This window comes from Microcaecilia unicolor, chromosome 4 (genome assembly GCF_901765095.1).
Source record: "Microcaecilia unicolor chromosome 4, aMicUni1.1, whole genome shotgun sequence".
In the NCBI taxonomy this organism is placed as follows: domain Eukaryota; kingdom Metazoa; phylum Chordata; class Amphibia; order Gymnophiona; family Siphonopidae; genus Microcaecilia; species Microcaecilia unicolor.
Window position 1 is genome coordinate 239594247 of NC_044034.1, and position 18500 is coordinate 239612746.

The 18500-nt window shown below is 46.2% G+C and overlaps 1 protein-coding gene across 1 annotated transcript in view; it reads left to right on the forward strand.

Annotated features, from left to right (window-relative positions):
• Positions 1-18500, forward strand: part of DOCK9 (dedicator of cytokinesis 9) — a 719745-nt gene that overhangs the window by 207808 nt on the left and 493437 nt on the right.

The window sequence follows — 18500 nt, forward strand, 5'->3', positions numbered from 1 at the left end:
AATCCTAGTAATAGCAATGACAAGTTTCAAAAAGATCATATTAAAACAGCGCAGTAGAAAATTATTATTAATAAAAATATAATGTAAGTAGAATACAAATGATACACTATAATAGGCAGCATGGAAGAGCATTTAGATAACAATGATATAATGTCAACATAATACAAATTAAACACCTTGATAGACAAGCATTAAAGCAATCAAATGACATGTATGTGATGCTTAGAATGTCAGTACAATGCAATGAAACATCTTAATAGATAGCTGGGGGTGGGGGCAAGGGCATTTCACATGAATAGACAATATGGGTAGGACAAAGATATTGGAGTAAATGGGTGGCTAAATTGCAAGCAAATTATATGTACAGTTGATTAAAATTACGAGATGTGCGGCAAGTTAGTTCAGATGGTGGAGTGAGTGGATAGTCACCACAGGCAAGAGCTAGGTTTTGAGTTAGGTGTAGGCATATAGTGTTAGATTTTGTATATTGCGCCTGAAAATTTCACACAGAAAAAAAAATATGCCTATGTGTATTTGCATGCCTATATTTTATACAATAGGATTACATTTCCACATGGTATATAGAATACTGCCTCTCCATGCGACCAAATTTAGTCGTGGCCATTTACACCATGTTTTACTTAACATAAATCCTGACACCTAAAGGGTATTATTATGGATTAAGAACTGGTTGAAAGATAGGAAGCAGAGAGTAGGATTGCGTGGCCAGTATTCTCAGTGGAGGAGGGTAGTTAGTGGGGTCCCGCAGGGGTCTGTGCTGGGTCCGTTGCTTTTTAATGTATTTATAAATGACCTAGAGATGGGAATAACTAGTGAGGTAATTAAATTCGCCGATGACACAAAATTATTCAGGGTCGTCAAGTCGCAGGAGGAATGTGAACGATTACAGGAGGACCTTGCGAGACTGGGAGAATGGGCGTGCAAGTGACAGATGAAGTTCAATGTTGACAAGTGCAAAGTGATGCATGTGGGTAAGAGGAACCCGAATTATAGCTACGTCTTGCAAGGTTCCGCGTTAGGAGTTACGGATCAAGAAAGGGATCTGGGTGTCGTCGTCGATGATACGCTGAAACCTTCTGCTCAGTGTGCTGCTGCGGCTAGGAAAGCGAATAGAATGTTGGGTGTTATTAGGAAGGGTATGGAGTCCAGGTGTGCGGATGTTATAATGCCGTTGTATCGCTCCATGGTGCGACCGCACCTGGAGTATTGTGTTCAGTACTGGTCTCCGTATCTCAAAAAAGATATAGTAGAATTGGAAAAGGTACAGCGAAGGGCGACGAAAATGATAGTGGGGATGGGACGACTTTCCTATGAAGAGAGGCTGAGAAGGCTAGGGCTTTTCAGCTTGGAGAAGAGACGGCTGAGGGGAGATATGATAGAAGTGTATAAAATAATGAGTGGAATGGATCGGGTGGATGTGAAGCGACTGTTCACGCTATCCAAAAATACTAGGACTAGAGGGCATGAGTTGAAGCTACAGTGTGGTAAATTTAAAACGAATCGGAGAAAATTTTTCTTCACCCAACGTGTAATTAGACTCTGGAATTCATTGCCGGAGAACGTGGTACGGGCGGTTAGCTTGACGGAGTTTAAAAAGGGGTTAGATAGATTCCTAAAGGACAAGTCCATAGACCGCTATTAAATGGACTTGGAAAAATTCTGCATTTTTAGGTATAACTTGTCTGGAATGTTTTTACGTTTGGGGAGCGTGCCAGGTGCCCTTGACCTGGATTGGCCACTGTCGGTGACAGGATGCTGGGCTAGATGGACCTTTGGTCTTTCCCAGTATGGCACTACTTATGTACTTATGTACTTATGTAAAGTAGGCGCAGAGTGGATGTATTCTAGAATATGCATAGATTTTAGAAACTCCCAAGCCTTGCCTGTGGCCATGCCCCCTTTTCAACTATGCGACATAGAATTTATGCACACCACTTACAGAATACACTTAGCGAGTTGTGTGAGTAAATCTTAATGCCAATTAGTGCTGAAAGTTGCTTGTTAACATCCAGTTGACAGTGCTGATTAGTTAACCAATTAAGTTAAATGCACTGTTATAGAATACATTTCGATTTACGTGTGGAAGTTAAGGTGCAATATGTAGAATCTTGTGGACAGTCCTTTTGGGAGTTGTTTCCAGAGTGGGGGGTGGGGAGGCAATTCCTGAGGAGGCTCAAAGGTGTGTAGAGAGTTAACTTATTCTTCAGGTACTCCAGCTCATTATGTCTGAGGGCTTTGAAGATCAGTTTTATAATTTGCTCTGTGGGGTGCTGGTAGCTAGTATGGTTTTGCAGAAAGGATGTGACATGGTCATACCTCTTGGAGCCCTCTCGGTTCTGCTGCGACTTTCTAAACTGGAGTTGGTGCAGATTCTTTGATTTGACCAATATATAGGGTGTGAACAGTTGTCTAGCCATGATGTTTCCTTGTTGAGGAACACTATGATCAGAATCTTTTCAATTTATGGGGAGAGATTTCATAGTTGCCTTAGATTATTGATCTCACAAAATCAAACAATCTTTAAAATAATTTTCTAAGTGATGAGCTTAGCAGTATCCCAAGATTCCTAACCTGTGATTTTTAGGTTATTTATTTATTTATTGCATTTGTATCCCACATTTTCCCCACCTCTTTGCGGGCTCACTGTGGCTTACAATAAGATATGAATAATGGAAATACATTTGTTACAGCTTGGTTATAGGTTACATTGTACAAGTTTTGTGAAACCATCGAAGTATCATTAAGAATATGACAATGGGTCATCAACATTGAAACGTTGGAAAGAGACAATGGGAAGCTTAGAGGGCAGTGTTAAGACACAGAGAAGTATGGTGTACATATTCCTGTGAGCAGATGTATGAGTGATGTGGAATTACGGGGGATGAAGGTTAGGAGTGGATGTATGGAGCATTGATGATCAGTGAGTGTTCATAATTCCCCAAATGCTACGTTGAACTTAAGCATACTTGTACACCGAATGCACAGTATTAGTTTTGCTTGGATTCAGGCAGAGTTTGTGCTTTGAAGTGCTATTGGGCAGTCAGCTGGTTAGAACGGGTTCAGTGGGTATAACTAGCTGTATATCGTTTTCATAGATAAAAATATCTTGTGTTTATTGATCGAAGCACTTCAGTTTGAGCTTTGAGAGATATTGAATAAAATAGATGACAGTATGGATCCCTATGGTAACCCACAGTTCAGCAATAGCACATCACCTTGGGCACTGAACAGAAGGGTTTGTTGCTGTGGTAATGATGGAGATCATCAAGAAGGGATACAAGAACTGTCTCTGTTCTATATCTAGGTATGAAGTCAAATTGACATAGGTCTACCCAGGATTTTTTTCATTCAGCTAGTCATTGAGTTGAATGCAGAATATGTGTTCTATAAGTTTTTCCTTTCCCAGGAAAGAGGTGTTAGATACTGGCTGCAGTTTTCTAGCTAGTCATGGTTAAGTTAGTTCCTCATAAGTAGGGGGGCATACCAGAGCCCTTCTTTTTTTTTTTTTTTTTTTTTAGTGCTGTTTGCCGCTTGGAGAATAATTAAATTTAGTGGTCCCGTCAGAGGCCTTACCTTGCTAGTTGGACTGTCTTTGTGGGGCAGCAGTCAAGGGAGCAAAACATAGGTTGTAAGCCTTTAAAGAAATTTCTGAGAGCTATCTCTGTTACCTGATTGAGTCTGAGATGGCTTTGCATGAATGGGGGGGGGGGGGGGTATGAGAAAGTGTTTTTATTAGCTGATGGGAGGCTCTAGAACTGCCTATAGGTCCTGATGGAAACCTTTAATTTTGCTGTCAAACTATGGTGCAAAATTATTGCTGGTCAGTGGTGACCTAGAAGGCTGGTTCTGTTATGGGGTTTGCTGTTAGCTTACTATTTTGAATAACTACTTGACAGAATTTGCAGCCTGTTTTGTGTGTTGAGAAATATTGTGTTTTGGCTACTGCTAAGGCCTGGTGGTAAATTGCTGTGTGTTTCCTACAGTTGAGCCTGTCTTTGTCTAGCCAAGGTATATGCCATTTTCTTTAAAGTTTACGTCCTGGATGCTTAAGGACCTATAGTTTGGGGAAGAACCAAGGAGAAAGTTAAAGCATAGGATCTCTCTTTTTTTTTTTTTTTTTTTTAGGACCATTTTTTCTATACTGTATTCACACCAGAGTCTGTAACCACCTCTCCGGAACTATGTAAGCCACTTTGAGCCTACCAATAAGTGGGAAAAGGTGGGATACAAATGTAACAAATACAAATAAATAATCTTTCTCCGAGGACAAGCAGGCTGCTTGTTCTCACTGATGGGTGACGTCCACGGCAGCCCCTCCAATCGGAATCTTCACTAGCAAAGTCCTTTGCTAGCTCTCGCGCGCCCGCGCGGCCATCTTCCCGCCCGAAACCGGCTCGAGCCGGCCAGTCTTCTTTCGTCCGCACTCGGTACGGCTGTGTTTTGCCGTGTCGAGCCCCGGAGAGTCGACCTCGCGCGTCCGTTATCTTAATAGACGTGTTTTTCTTCGGAAAAGTTCTCTTTTCGTTTGGAAAGTGCTCCGAAAACCCCCTTGGGTTTCGTTTGCCCCTTCCCGTATTTCCAGTTTTTGCCCCGGTAAGTTTTCTTTCGTCGTCGGGGTAGGCCTCTTTTCGGCCTCGGTCGAGATTTTTCTCCCTTAAAGTTTTGGTGCTCAAATTCGTCATTTCGGATTTTGATTTCGCCGGCGTGATTTTTCCGCCCATGACATCGAAGCCTTCCAGCGGCTTCAAGAAGTGCACCCAGTGCGCCCGGGTAATCTCGCTCACTGATAGGCACTCTTCGTGTCTTCAGTGTCTGGGGGCCGAGCACCGTCCTCAGAACTGTAGTCTGTGTTCCCTGTTACAAAGGCGAACTCAGATAGCGAGATTGGCCCAGTGGAACGTTTTGTTCTCGGGTCTTTCGTCGGCATCGGCACCGGGGTCATCGAGTGCATCGACGTCATCAGCGTCCAGACCTTCATCCTCGGCCGCCAGTGCATCGAGGCATCGGCCCTCTGCATCGGCGCCGAGACATCGGATAGCTGCATCGACGTCGGTGGTACCGGGACCTCGTCTCCTGATGTCGTCGGATGGTGGTGCATCGTCAGGAGTGCAGGTGAGGGCTGTCCATTCCCCTGCTGGTGGCGGTGAGCCTTCGGGTGGGTCTCCCCCTACCCTGAGGGCTCCTGCGGTACAGCCCCCCCGGGATCGACCTGCTTCGACCTCGGCCCCGAGGAAGCGACGGATGGATTCTACGTCCTCCTCATCGGTGCCGGGGAGCTCCGGTGACATGCTTCGGAAGAAATCGAAGAAGCATCGACACCGGTCTCCTCCCTGCGTCGGCACCGAGAGCTCTGGGTCGCCGAGGGAGTCGGCACCCAGCAGGCATCGGCACCGAGAGGACCGCTCACCCTCTGTTCAGGAGGTGTCGATGCGCTCCACTCTGGACAGCCCGGAACAGCCTCCACGCCCGGAACAGGTTCTGACGTCGACGCCTGCATCGGCCTCCATGCCTTTCTCTGCAGCCGCTCTGAACGAGAGCCTCCGGGCCGTTCTCCCAGAGATTCTGGGAGAGCTGTTGCGCCCTACCCCTCCGGTACCGGCGGTGCTTGCGCCTCCGGTACCGTCGAGCGTGGCGCCGGCTGGCCCATCGCCCGGGGTGAGGTCCCCGACGTCGGTACCGCGTGCGGTGCCGACTGCGGCCACCTCCCAGGAAGGCTCCCCGACTACATTGGTGGAGGGAGCTTCGCCGATGCGGGCGAGGGAGTCTACCTCTCGACGCCCCCATCGTGGACGTGGCTCCACGGAGTCGAGCCGGGCGAGGTTGCAGACACAGGTCCGTGAACTTGTGTCTGACACCGAGGGTGAGGCCTCGTGGGAAGAGGAAGAAGACCCCAGATATTTCTCTGACGAGGAGTCTGAGGGTCTTCCTTCCGATCCCACTCCCTCTCCTGAGAGACAGCTTTCTCCTCCCGAGAGTCTGTCTTTTGCTTCCTTTGTCCGGGAGATGTCTACGGCCATCCCCTTCCCGGTGGTTGTGGAGGACGAGCCCAGGGCTGAAATGTTTAAGCTCCTGGACTATCCTTCTCCACCTAAGGAAGCGTCCACTGTTCCCTTGCACCATGTCCTGAAAAAGACATTGCTTGCAAACTGGACCAAGCCACTAAGTAATCCCCACATCCCCAAGAAGATCGAGTCCCAGTACCGGATCCATGGGGACCCAGAGCTGATGCGCACTCAGTTGCCTCACGACTCTGGAGTTGTGGATCTGGCCCTAAAGAAGGCTAAGAGTTCTAGGGAGCATGCTTCGGCGCCCCCGGGCAAAGACTCTAGAACCTTAGACTCCTTTGGGAGGAAGGCCTACCATTCCTCTATGCTCGTGGCCAAAATCCAGTCTTACCAGCTCTACACGAGCATACACATGCGGAACAATGTGCGGCAGTTGGCGGGCTTGGTTGATGCTCTTCCCCCTGAGCAAGCCAAGCCTTTTCAGGAGGTGGTCAGGCAGCTGAAGGCGTGCAGAAAATTCCTGGCCAGAGGGGTGTATGACACCTTTGATGTTGCGTCCAGGGCCGCTGCTCAAGGTGTGGTGATGCGCAGGCTCTCATGGCTGCGTGCCTCCGACCTAGAGAATAGACTCCAGCAGCGGATTGCGGACTCGCCTTGCCGTGCGGACAATATTTTTGGAGAGAAGGTCGAGCAGGTGGTAGAGCATCTCCACCAGCGGGATACCGCATTCGACAAGTTCTCCCGCCGGCAGCCTTCAGCATCTACCTCTACAGGTAGAAGATTTTTTGGGGGAAGGAGGACTGTTCCCTACTCTTCTGGCAAGCGTAGGTACAATCCTCCTTCTCGACAGCCTGCGGCCCAGGCTAAGCCCCAGCGCGCTCGCTCTCGTCAGCAGCGTGCGCCTCAGCAAGGCCCCGCGGCTCCCCAGCAAAAGCAGGGGGCGAGCTTTTGACTGGCTCCAGCAGAGCATAGCCGACATCAACGTGTCAGTGCCGGGCGACCTGCCGGTCGGGGGGAGGTTGAAAGTTTTTCACCAAAGGTGGCCTCTCATAACCTCCGATCAGTGGGTTCTCCAAATAGTCCGGCAAGGATACACCCTCAATTTGGCCTCAAAACCTCCAAATTGTCCACCGGGAGCTCAGTCTTACAGCTTCCAGCACAAGCAGGTACTTGCAGAGGAACTCTCCGCCCTTCTCAGTGCCAATGCGGTCGAGCCCGTGCCATCCGGGCAAGAAGGGCTGGGATTCTATTCCAGGTACTTCCTTGTGGAAAAGAAAACAGGGGGGATGCGTCCCATCCTAGACCTAAGGGCCCTGAACAAATATCTGGTCAAAGAAAAGTTCAGGATGCTTTCCCTGGGCACCCTACTTCCCATGATTCAGGAAAACGATTGGCTATGCTCTCTGGACTTGAAGGATGCCTACACACACATCCCGATACTGCCAGCTCACAGACAGTATCTGCGATTTCAGCTGGGCACACGTCACTTCCAGTACTGTGTGCTACCCTTTGGGCTCGCCTCTGCGCCCAGGGTGTTCACAAAGTGCTTGGCTGTAGTAGCAGCAGCACTTTGCAGGCTGGGGGTGCACGTGTTCCCATATCTCGACGATTGGCTGGTGAAGAACACGTCCGAGGCAGGAGCCCTGCAGTCCATGCAGATGACTATTCGCCTCCTGGAGCTGCTGGGGTTTGTGATAAATTACCCAAAGTCCCACCTTCTCCCGGCGCAGAGACTCGAATTCATAGGAGCTCTGCTGGATTCTCGGACGGCTCGCGCCTATCTCCCAGAGGCGAGAGCCAACAACTTGTTGTCCCTCGTCTTGCGGGTGCGAGCGTCTCAGCAGATCACAGCTCGGCAGATGTTGAGATTGCTGGGCCACATGGCCTCCACAGTTCATGTGACTCCCATGGCCCGCCTTCACATGAGATCTGCTCAATGGACCCTAGCTTCCCAGTGGTTTCAGGCTGCTGGGGATCTAGAAGACGTGATCCACCTGTCAACGAGTTTTCTCGAATCCCTGTATTGGTGGACGATTTGGTCCAATTTGACTCTGGGATGTCCTTTCCAAATTCCTCAGCCACAAAAGGTGCTGACCACGGATGCATCTCTCCTGGGATGGGGAGCTCATGTCGATGGGCTTCACACCCAAGGAAGCTGGTCCCTCCAGGAATGCGATCTACAGATCAATCTTCTGGAGTTGCGAGCGATCTGGAACGCTCTGAAGGCTTTCAGAGATCGGCTGTCCCACCAAATTATCCAAATTCAGACAGACAACCAGGTTGCCATGTACTATGTCAACAAGCAGGGGGGCACCGGATCTCGCCCCCTGTGTCAGGAAGCCGTCAGCATGTGGCTCTGGGCTCGCCGTCAAGGCATGGTGCTCCAAGCCACATATCTGGCAGGCGTAAACAACAGTCTGGCCGACAGACTGAGCAGGATTATGCAACCTCACGAGTGGTCGCTCAACTCCCGAGTGGTGCGCCAGATCTTCCAAGCGTGGGGCACCCCCTTGGTGGATCTCTTCGCATCTCGAGCAAACCACAAAGTCCCTCAGTTCTGTTCCAGGCTTCAGGCCCCCGGCAGACTGGCATCGGATGCCTTCCTCCTGGATTGGGGGGAGGGCCTGCTGTATGCTTATCCTCCCATTCCTCTGGTGGGGAAGACTTTGTTGAAACTCAAGCAAGACCGAGGCACCATGATTCTGATTGATCCTTTTTGGCCGCGTCAGATCTGGTTCCCTCTTCTTCTGGAGTTATCCTCCGAAGAACCGTGGAGATTGGAGTGTTTTCCGACCCTCATCACGCAGGACGAAGGGGCTCTTCTGCATCCCAGCCTCCGGTCCCTGGCTCTCAAGGCCTGGATGTTGAGAGCGTAGACTTTGCCTCTTTGGGTCTGTCAGAGGGTGTTTCCCGCATCTTGCTTGCTTCCAGGAAAGATTCCACTAAGAGGAGTTACTTCTTTCTATGGAGGAGGTTTGCCGTCTGGTGTGACAGCAAGGCCCTAGATCCTCGCTCTTGTCCTACACAGACCCTGCTTGAATACCTTCTGCACTTGTCTGAGTCTGGTCTCAAGACCAACTCTGTAAGGGTTCACCTTAGTGCGATTAGTGCATACCATTACCGTGTGGAAGGTAAGCCGATCTCAGGACAGCCTTTAGTTGTTCGCTTCATGAGAGGTTTGCTTTTGTCAAAGCCCCCTGTCAAGCCTCCTACAGTGTCATGGGATCTCAATGTCGTTCTCACCCAGCTGATGAAACCTCCTTTTGAGCCACTGAATTCCTGCCATCTGAAGTACTTGACCTGGAAGGTCATTTTCTTGGTGGCAGTTACTTCAGCTCGTAGAGTCAGTGAGCTTCAGGCCCTGGTAGCCCAGGCCCCCTACACCAAATTTCATCATAACAGAGTAGTCCTCCGCATTCACCCTAAGTTCTTGCCAAAGGTCGTGTCGGAGTTCCATCTGAACCAGTCAATTGTCTTGCCAACATTCTTTCCCCGTCCTCATTCCTGCCCTGCTGAACGTCAGCTGCACACATTGGACTGCAAGAGAGCATTGGCCTTCTACCTGGAGCGGACACAGCACAACAGACAGTCCGCCCAATTGTTTGTTTCTTTTGATCCCAATAGGAGGGGAGTGGCTGTGGGGAAACGCACCATATCCAATTGGCTAGCAGATTGCATTTCCTTCACTTACGCCCAGGCGGGGCTGGCTCTTGAGGGTCATGTCACGGCTCATAATGTTAGAGCCATGGCTGCGTCGGTAGCCCACTTGAAGTCAGCCTCCATTGAAGAAATTTGCAAAGCTGCGACGTGGTCATCTGTCCACACATTCACATCTCATTACTGCCTGCAGCAGGATACCCGACGCGACAGTCGGTTCGGGCAGTCAGTTCTTCAGAACCTGTTTGGGCTTTAGGATCCAACTCCACCCCCCGAGGGCCCTGTTTGTTCTGTTCCAGGCTGCACTCTCAGTTAGTTGGTAAATTTTTTAGGTCAATCTCAGTTATGTCCTCGCCGTTGCGAGGCCCGATTGACCATGGTTGTTGTTTTGAGTGAGCCTGGGGGCTAGGGATACCCCATCAGTGAGAACAAGCAGCCTGCTTGTCCTCGGAGAAAGCGAATGCTACATACCTGTAGAAGGTATTCTCCGAGGACAGCAGGCTGATTGTTCTCACAAACCCGCCCGCCTCCCCTTTGGAGTTGAGTCTTCCCTTGTATCTCTTTTGCTACATACGAGACTGGCCGGCTCGAGCCGGTTTCGGGCGGGAAGACGGCCGCGCATGCACGGTGCGCGCGGGGCGCGCGAGAGCTAGCAAAGGACTTTGCTAGTGAAGATTCCGATTGGAGGGGCTGCCGTGGACGTCACCCATCAGTGAGAACAATCAGCCTGCTGTCCTCGGAGAATACCTTCTACAGGTATGTAGCATTCGCTTTTTGTGCATTCCACATGTCACTTTCAATAAACAAACTCTTCTAAAAAGAATCCCAAATCACTTTCAAACAATAGAGTATACTTTCTGTTGCTAATGGATCTTCTTAAAAACAACAAAAGGGGAGGAAAAGACCTCAAACAACCTGAGTGCTACAATGAATTTGCTACCGACGTCTTCACAGCACTCACCAGGCCATTGTATCATCATTGGCCAAAAATCTCCTCTCATATGTTTTTTAATCTTTTCTAATGCACAAAAATCATCATACTCAAGTCAATATATGAACGCCAAAAAAATGTAAACGGATGTACAACAAAATTATGTAGAAACTTAGTTTTTTTTAATCTGATCCGGCTGCTTAACTCCCTGTCACATAACTCCCGACGGGGACCCATTTTGCCCTCCGGCTTTGTCAAGGGAGATCACAGAAGTATTCTGAAAATAAACATGCTTAATTTTAAAGGAAATCCACCAGCATTCAATACACGATGGTGAAGTTCATATACAATCTAATTTAACTTGTCTTCTTCAAAACCATATTAGCAGCACACAATTTAAAAAATGGCGCCTCTGAATAAATAGGATGCCCACAAACCATACACCAATCAGCTCACTTGGACTAATACTAAAGGAAGTGTGTTGGGACAAAAATCATCTCACAAAAATGTTGCCCATTCAACTGTTGTATTCAAACCATATGGCTCAAGGGTCTGTCAAGCTAACCGTCTTCACCATGTTCTCCGGCAACGAATTCCAGAGTTTAATTATGCATTGGGTGAAGAAACGTTTTCTCCGATTTGTTTTAAATTTACTGCACTGTAGTTTCATCGCATGCCCCCTAGTCCTAGTATTTTTGGAAAATGTGAACAGACGCTTCACATCCACCTGTTCCACTCCACTTATTATTTTATATACCTCTATCATGTCTCCCCTCAGCCATCTCTTCTCCAAGCTGAAAAGCCCTAGCTTCCTTAGTCTTTCTTCATAGGGAAGTCGTCCCATCCCCGCTATCATTTTAGTTGCCCTTCGGTGTAGTGGGTAGGTATACTAAAATCTCCCTCTCAACAATTGAAGCCTCTTGGCAACCCTGCCTGTTCATCTCTCTATTCTTCCTTAAATTTTAATTTTAAAAGTACTGCCTGAGAATCCAGAAAATCTGAAAATACATACTGACCCAATCCCACAGCAGTCTGGAGTTTTGAACTTGTGCTGTACTCCACTAGCCGAAGCCAGGTATACACTGTAATCTTTATACCAAATAGACTACATTTAGAGCTACTTGAGGATTGAGTGACCCAGTGGACGAATCAAGAAAAGACTATCTATGGAAGATTAACTTCCATTTTTACTTTAGATGTGGTTTGATTTCTGCACTGAGGTCTGTAAATAACTTTATTTGTGAGGATTATCAAATAAAAAATGGTGGTTAAATTAAACTTATCCTTTGTGCCCATTAGTAATGTTGCCTTAAATTGTCTATTTATTTCATGAGGGATGACTTCATCCCCTAGTTGTGTGTTCACAAATGGATGGACAGATCCTTAAAAGGTGCTATTGCTAGAACAAACAGTGCATAAAAAAAGGAGAGAGACATTTAATAAAACCCCAAATGTGACCTTAAAATTAGCATTGAAATGTATAGAAGCACTTGAAATATATAATTAAACTTTGCTCCAATTAAACAGAAATGGGCCCCACAAAAATCCATTTAAGATTTATTTATTCATTAGGATTTATTTACCAGCATTTTGAAGGAATACACTTAAGGCGGTGTACAGTAAGAATATATCAAACATGAGCAAGAGGCAATCAGAGCAGTAAAAATATTTGAACAATACAAAGTATGGCATGGTATACTAGCAATGACAACACAATATGTACTAGAACATTATAATTGGTAGTGAAGGGTAAGGCAAAGTTGTAACATATAGATGAGTAAGAAAGTAGGAAGAATTAGAAAGTAAGGTGATTGATTTGAAGAAAGTTGCACGTGAGGTCAGAGAGATGGTTAAATATTATCTCAGCTAGGGTAGGAGTGGATAAACATGTCCCGCTGCAGTGTGTTCAGCCCTAGTCAATCCTTGTATGTGTGAGTGAGACTAACAAGTTAGTTACTTCTTCCGTTAAAGGCCTGGTTGAAGAGCCAAGCTTTCACCTGCTTCCTGAAGTAGAGGTAGTCTTGTGTTAAGCAGAGCCTTTCACGCAATGCATTCCAAAGTGTGGGGGCTACTCCAGAGAAGGCTCGCTTGCGGGTATCACATCGTGTAATGTCTTTTGGAGAGGGTGTAGTTAGTGAAAGTCCTTGAGAGGACCTTAGTGTCCTTGGCGGTGTGTGGCGGATCATCCTATTCTTCAGATACTTGGGACCATTTCCTTTCAGGGCCTTGAAGATCAGACATAGAGTTTTAAATTTAGCCCTGTATTGTACTGGTAGCCAATGAAGTTTTTGCAAAAATGGTGTGATGTGATCACGTCGCTTGCAACCTTCTATGAGTCTTGCTGCTGCATTCTGAATCAACTGGAGCTGGTGCAGGCCCTTTGTAGTCAGACCATTGTATTGAAAAGTTTTGTAAATAATCATTCATTGTATGATACATTGTGGGTTACATTGCTTGTCCCCCCCCCCCCCCCCCCACCTCTATTTTATGCCTGTGAGGAAAATATTTATAGTTTAATTCTTTTATTTGAAAATGAGGTCCCTAGAAAAATGGGTACAGTTCATATTTTGTGCTGAATTCCAGTCATCTGATTTTTCTCTCTTGATCAGGGGGATGATAATTTTACACTGTCCTCACTGAACTTTATCAGTGTAATAATCTGTTTTGAAGGAGGCCAAGAGCATTTAGCCAGGACTGTGATCAGGCTGGGTGGAGTACTTCCTGCAATCTAGTCTAGAGCAGGATGAGAATTCCTTCTCAAGCTATAAACACCACTGTTTAAATTGTTAGTACTCCTACAGTGGGGTTAAAAGTGAAACTGTTGAGGAATTTTTTTTTTTTTTAGAAATTCCTAGATTAGATTTCCTTAGTTTTACATTTCTTAAAAGAAAAGCACACTGGATTCTGTTAAGATCATTTATGTAATTTGTTTGGGACATAATTTTTATTGGTGGTGGGGGAGAGTAAGGAATGCTGTCTGTTCTTTCCTTTTCCTTGGGGTTTGTCTCAATTGGAAAATTACCCAGTGAAGGTTACAGAGCATGAACTTTCATTTGCAAATAACTATATTTTTCTCTATTATTTATTCCATCATTTAGCCTATCCTCCCAGTAATGCCTAGAACGTGTTACAAAGCTACATGCATAATGAGTAGACATAAAACAGTAAAATAACAGCATAGCTAATATAAAACTAAATAAAATGTAACATCACAAATTCAGTATACAGCTCATCAAAAAATATTAAGTTTTTACAGCTCTATGGAACCCTAATAAATCAATCTTGAGGGACGGATTTTATTCCACAACCAGGTCATAGAGTAAGAATAGGCTCGAATGAGCACACTCAAGATGGAAAGACCTAGCAGAAGGCAAATGGAAGCACTTCTCAATCTGAGAATGCAACAAACATCTAGAAACATAGATTGGCAACTTATCAGAAACATATTTTGGTGCCATTCCATGGAAAACCTTAAATGCTAACACCAGCATTTTAAAGGTTTCTTAATTGGAAGCCAGTGCAAAGAGCAAAGTATTGGTGTAATGTGATCACACAAGCCCACGTTAATCAAAAAACCAAGCAGCTGCATTCTGAACATGCTGAAGTCAAACTCTTATGAAGTAATCCAACAAACAATGCATTACAATGATCAATATGCGAGATCACATAAGCATAAAGCAGCTGAACAAAATAAGGACAAATCTTACAAAGCTGGCGTAGATACTAATAGGAAGAAGAAACCAGATTCTCAAAAGTCAATCCAGCACCCAGAAGAACTCCTAAATTATGTACCTGGTCCTTAGCCACTATAGTCTAATTCTCCCATAACAAAGATGGATGGGGGATCGGACAACTACCTTTACGAATCCACGAGAATTCACTCTTGGATAAACTCGGTTGTAACTTATTCAATATTATCGAATTCTTTTTTTTTCAGTCAAACAAATCCACAATTTCTACAAATGGTTCTCTTGAGCTGATCCCAAAGAATCATATAACTGAATATCATTGTGAAGGAATGGATATGAATTCCACATTTTAATGCAATGTAAATAACTGGCCACACATAGAGATTAAAGAGTAATGGTGATAAAAGAGCACCTTGTGGCACTCCATATTTCAAAAATTTAGGTTTGGAAAGCTCAGGATCAACCAACACACATTGAGATCTATTTTCCAATAAAAGATCTAAACAAAAGTAAGCAGTATCACAAATTCCAGTATTGGTTCAATAAGCCAATTCCAGCCAGTTCAATAAGATTCCATGATCAAGCATATTGAAAGCCGCACTTATGTCCAATAGAACTTTTTGCATCATAGCAATAGTCCTGGAGGGGGCTCTTGCCATGGTTCTTTTTGGAACTCAGTACATGTATCTGCTAAGTCAGACTTGCATGTCACTATTGAGTAAAGGGTGAGATTCCTTTCCTTGGGGTATGGTGTTAGACGTGTTGGAGCCCAGGGAAGATAGGTAGGGGGCCCCAAAGTCTGGAATGCAGACTACTCCCAAAGAGTGGTTACAATCAAAACATTATATACAGGTACCTATTTTGTACCTGGGGGTAATGGAGGGTTAAGTGACTTGCCCAGAGAACCAGGGGAACTGGGTTCGAGCCCCACTGCTGCTCCTTGTGACTCCGGGCAAGTCACTTAACCCTCCATTGCCCCAGGTACAAAAGTACAGAAAAGGTGGTATGTCAAATCCCATCCCCATCCCTTTTCTGCCTGCAGGCTGTGCTTCCTTTACGTTCAAGCAGGTTTGGGGCCTTCTGTTGCATAGAGCAGTGCTTCTCAACCTTTTTTTTTGGGGGGGGGGGCACACTTTCCAGCTCTCCTGATCTCGTGACACACCAAACATAATTTTGCAAAGCTGTCATATTGCTAATCATTGGCCACTGGCTACATAACTGTGTAGTCCAGAAAACATACATTAATCTAAAATGTACAGTATTAAAAAGCGTAAAACATAATTTGATTTAGGAGACAGAGTATAGGAAGCATGGCAGTATTTAATACATAAAGAAGTAACACAAAACCAGACCTCTGTCTCTATTAATGCAAAGGTCCAGCTTGTTTATCTACCTGCCTCCTCTTGCCCAATGCCTCTTTCTGCTACTTCCTCACACACACATACAACCAAAACCCTCCTGCATACTGCTTCCTTTCTTACCCACACACTCTTACAGCCAGCATATTACTCTGTCCCCCAATACACACAACAGTCCTGTCCCTCCCATGCACACAGCCGGCTTCTCCATCTCTCTGCCTCCTCACCCAACAGACACTGTTACCTCTTTGCCTCTACCCCACATACATCCCCAATTTATCATGCCAGCCTTCTCCCCCCCCCCCCACCATACATACTGCCACCTCTTTCTACCCCACACACTGATGCTAGTTAACGGTGGGGGAGGGGAAAGATTCTTAGGATTAAAAGCAAAGGGGCAGTGTTTCAAGATAGCATCATTTAACTGCCTATATGAAGTTGGCAAAATGGTAAGTTTCTGATTGCCCTGCTTTTGATGCCAGTGTTTAATCATGAAGTGTAACCTGTGCAGACTGCCAGATACAACCCTGGCCACTTTGCTGGGCAGACTGGATGGACTGTACAGGTCTTTATCTGCTAACATTTACTTATAGCCAACATGTCCCTCTGTGCCCCCCCTCCGCCCCCAAGATTCAGCTTGCCTGCTCACCCATCCCTCTTTGCCCCTCCTTAATGCCCATGGCCAGCCAGTCATCCCCCTCCCTTGTCTGTTTCTCAAATGCACTCCACCACCTCTCTGCTGCAAGAAAACACCTACAGCCATCATATCCCTCTTTGTCCCCCCTACACACACACGTACAACCAGCCCGTCTGTCCCTCTTCCCTCCCCTCCCCTCCCCCAATGAACATGGCTCACTCTCATCCAACGCACACTATCGCTTCTTTCAGACCCTTCTTCCTACACACATACAGCCAGCCCGTCCCTCTCTTGGCCCCCCCCCCCAACCTACAGGTAGCACATCCTCCGTCCCCACATACAGAACTAGTATGTCCTTCAACCAGCATGCCCCTTTCTCATTTCTTTCCCCAGTTAATATGTTTTTTTCTCTTCCCATCCTCCCAGCAGGCATCATTTGTTTTTGTTTTTTTCCCTCTCAAAACTCCCCAAAGACATTTTTTGATTCTAGTGTAATTTTACTAACTGAGCATTAAACCCTCTTGGTACCAGGCATATTATGAAGTTTATACAACTCTACAAATTCACCCAGGACCTAGAGCAAATCTACTATGTCAACACTAACTTCCAAAACAAGGACCCTACCTTTGAGAAGGCAGTGCCCTATATATTACAGTAGGCCCTAATAGAACATTAATACATCTATTGGGAAAACAGAGCAAGCAGAATTACTAAAGATTCCTACATAGAAAATTCTTGCTTCCTAAAACCTGGTCTCAGCCATGAACACAGATACCAGATACAGAATATGTGATGCAAACTAGAAATACAAATATGTAGACAGAAATAAAACTGAAACTCCAAGAATCAACCTTAAACATAGAGTAAAAGTCCCAAAATCTGGATGCCAAGAGATTTGTACTGCCTGAGAATCTGGACTACAAGTGCTGCACACCTTCTCCCTCCCTCGCCCCCCCCCCCCCCCCCCCCATGGTGCAGCATCTCTCCCTCCCTGGAGGAGTAGCCTAGTGGTTAGTGCAGTGGACTTTGATCCTGGGGAACTGGGTTCGAATCCTTCTGCAGCTCCTTGTGACTCTGGGCACGCTGCTTAACCGTCCACTGCCCCAGGTACAAATAAGTACCTGCATATACTATGTAAACAGCTTTGAATGCAGTTGCAAGAACCACAGAAAGGTGGTATACAATATATCAAAACACATTTCTCTTTCCCCTTTCCTCCCCTCCTCTCCTGTCCCTGGCTGCGGCGCATACTCACTCCTCTGGTGTACCTTTTTAGAAGTAAACAAGTCTTTCATGGTGCAGCACCAGCCTTACAGGCTGTCTCCAGCCTGCACTGGGCCTTCACCTCTAACCTGTCCCGCCCTTTCTGATGCATTTTCTTGTTTTTGGAAGGGCGGGATGTGTCTGAGGGAATGGCCCAGTGCAGGCCAGAGACAGCCTGTAAATAAGTCTGGTGCTGCAGGTGTAAAACTTGCTTCTGAAAAGGTACACTGGGGGAGTGAGAACTGTGGGCAGGGCCAGGTGGGGAGCGAGAGATGCCAGACAGTGCGGGGAAGGGTGTAGCCATGGGGGATCCTTGGGGGGGGGGGGGGGGCTGGGTTTCCTCTTTTGGGCTCTGGCATTTTCTTAAACTGCAGAGACAGATGGGGGAAAGGGAGACAGAGATGGGGGAAGGATGACGGTGTTGGATGATATAACCAAGTCTAGTAGCTGTGTACTAAAATCTTCCTCTCAAAAATTGAATCCTTTTGACAGCCCTGCCTGTTCATTTCTTTATTCTTCCTTAAATTTGAATTTTAAAAATACTGCTCTTGAATCTAGAAAATCTGGACTGATCTAATCCCTGAGCAGTCCAGTTTTTTGGACTTGCACTACACAACGCCAGAGAAATAGAAATTCATTTCCCCTGTACTGTACAAAATATAAAGATACCAGATGTCAGGGATGGTAGTGGAAGGGGGTGCAACCAGGGCAATTTCCTGTGACTCTAAAGTCAGAGAGGGCCCTGAGTCTGCTGTAATCTTAAGAAGGCACAATCTAGTAGTGAGCTTTGGGGTTCTCTCCTTGATCGTCTACCATGGACCTCATTCATGCCTAACACAAGATCTGACAGTTGTATGTTCCAAAAACTGACATTGGCTAATAAATTTATTTTTCAACTTTTGTTACCTGGTCTTTAAAAAATTTTTTTTTAATTGTATT